Genomic DNA, 2500 nt, shown 5'->3' on the forward strand with positions numbered 1-2500 from the left:
TTCCAGACTTTCTATTCAGACCAAATTCCTACCACTAAGCTACAACGAGGGCTGCTGCTTGCCGCTTTGCTGGCTGCTATTGGGGAAGACGCAGCAGCAGCAGCAGCAGCAGCAGCAGCAACAGCAACAGCAGCAGCAGTTGTTGTGTGGAGGGGAGACTGGGAGGCAAATAATGAATCCCCCGTTCGTGAGCGCATCCCTCTACAGGTAGAGTTAAAGTAAGAGAGCTTCAGCCTGCAGCCACGACCCCTCAACCCCCCCCCCCCCCCCCCCGGCCCTCCTTAACACTACAACCCCCAACCTGCCTCCTTTCAGCCCTCGGCGCACTCCCCCCTGCCCCCCCCCCCCCCCGAACCCCCCCCAACCCCCACCCCACACCACCCATACCCATCGCTTCTCCTTTCTTACCCTATCTTGTCTTGTAGTTACCTGCCACTTTCCGGCAGTGAGTGTATATGTGTGTGTGTGCGGAGGGGGTGTGTGTGTGTGTTTGTGTGTATAGCTGGCACGGCAGTGGTGACTTACTTACTTACTTGGTCGGTTCGGGGCTGTGTGGTTGTGGTGGTTGGTGGTTTTTTCAGTGGTGGCCGGCGAAGGACTGAGCAAAAATTATTCTGGAAGGATATAGAGAGGTGTGTGCGTGTGTGTGTGTGTGTGTGTGTGTGTGTGTGTGTGTGTGTGTGTGTGTGTGTGTGTGTGTGTGTGTGTGTGTGTGTGTGTGTTGTTTGATCGTTTGTTTGTTTGTTTGTTACAATGTCAGGTACTCAGTGCTGATTTTATTTTATTTTATTTTATTTAGCTTGTTTCTCGTTGATGGTGGTATAATTGATGAGTGGTAGGCCGGGTTTAAAAAAAAACATCTATTTATTTATTCATTTATTTATTTGTTTGTTTATTTATCTATTTATTTATGCAATTATTCATTCGTTTATTATTTATTTATGCATTTTATGCATACATTTCTTTATGTATGAACTGATGTATTGATTGACTGATGTATGTGTTTTTGTTCTCAGGTTTTTTTGTTTTGTTTTTTGTTTGTTTGTTTGTTTCTGTGTATTGTCATTGCTGTTGTTGCTTTGCTTTCAGTTTAAGTCTAATGCAAGTGAGTTGCCGGCGTGTTTTTGATTTGTGCCGCCTTGGTGGCCGGCAGACGTATTGGTTTCTCAGTGATTTTCGTGAATATTTGAGGAGTTTTAGTGACTCGATTTGAACTATTCTGTCAGTCTTGTTTTAACTATTACTGTGCATAAGAACCGACAAGCAGGGTGCTATCATTGAATTGATTAACTCCTCTGCCTGTCTGTCGGTCGGTCTGTTTGTCTGTCTGTCTCTAGTCTCTCTCCTTCTCTCTCTCTATTCACCCACTCTCTTCTCTCTCTGTCTGTCCTACTCTCTCTCTCTTCTCTTTCTCTTACTCCATCTCTCTTTCTCCTCTCTTTCTTTTCTCTCTCTCTCTCCCCCTCTTTCTCTCCCTCTCCCTTCATCTCTCTTTCTCATTCTCTATCTCCATCTGTTTCTCTCTCTCCCATCTCTCTCCGTCTCCATCTCTCTCTCTCTCTCCCCATCTCTCTCTCTCTCTCTCTCTCTGTCTCCATCTCTCTCTCTCTGCCTCAATCTCTCTCCATCTCTTCCTCTTTCTCCATCACTCTCTCTCCCCATCTCGCTCTCTCTCTCCATCTCTCTCTGCCTTATTCTCTCTCCCTATTCATCTCTCTCTCCATCTCTCCCTCTCTCTCTCTCCATCTCTCTCTGTCGTTCTTTCTCTCTCTCTCCCCATCTCTGTCTGTCTGTCTCTCTCCATCTTTCTCTCTCTTTCTCCATTACTCTCCCCATCTCGCTCTCTCTTTCCATCTCTCTCTCTCTCTGTCTCTCTTTCTCTCTGTCTCCCCATCTCTCTCTGCCTTATTCTCTCTCTCTCTCTCTCTCTCTCTCTCTCTCTCTCTCTCCATCTCTCTCTCTGTTACATCGCCGTCCTGAGCCATGCACAGAAAGAGAGCGTGCATATTCCACGCTGCTGGCATTACCTGTCCGCTGATTCCCCAACAGGTAACCTTATAAAGCCTTAGCTGGGTGTGTGTGTGTGTGCGTGTGCGCTCGTGTGTGTGTGCGTGCGTGCGCGCGCTGTGTGCGTGTGTGCTAGCTTGAATGTGTGTGTGTGTGTGTGTGTGTGTGTGTGTGTAGGTGCACGCGCATGTGTGTGTGTGTGTGTGTGTGTGTGTGTGTGTGTGTGTGTGTGTGTGTGTGTGTGTGCGTGCGTGAATGATTTCTTTTTAAGTTGTGTGTGCATGTGTACGTGTCTGTCTGTCTGTCTATATGTACGTCTCTCTGCGAGAATCCTTCTGTGGATGGGGGGAGGAGGAAGCGTTTGTGAGTGTGTGTGTGTGTGTGTGTGTGTGTGTGTGTGTGTGTGTGTCTGTGTCTGTGTCTGTGTGTCTGTGTGTGTACAGGTGTGAGTATGTGTGTCTGTTTTTATGTGTGTCTTTTATGTGTATGTGCG

The 2500-nt window shown here is 47.4% G+C and overlaps 1 protein-coding gene across 1 annotated transcript in view; it reads left to right on the plus strand.

The window, feature by feature from the left end:
• The first annotated feature begins 449 nt into the window (after positions 1-449).
• Positions 450-2500, plus strand: part of LOC143286969 (PDZ and LIM domain protein 1-like) — a 27236-nt gene continuing 25185 nt past the window's right edge. Inside the window, exon 1 of the mRNA XM_076594955.1 lies at positions 450-632. The gene's annotated coding sequence lies outside the window, so the exon portion shown is untranslated. The remainder of the gene's footprint in view (positions 633-2500) is intronic.

This window comes from Babylonia areolata, chromosome 10 (genome assembly GCF_041734735.1).
Source record: "Babylonia areolata isolate BAREFJ2019XMU chromosome 10, ASM4173473v1, whole genome shotgun sequence".
NCBI classification, from domain to species: Eukaryota; Metazoa; Mollusca; class Gastropoda; order Neogastropoda; family Buccinidae; genus Babylonia; species Babylonia areolata.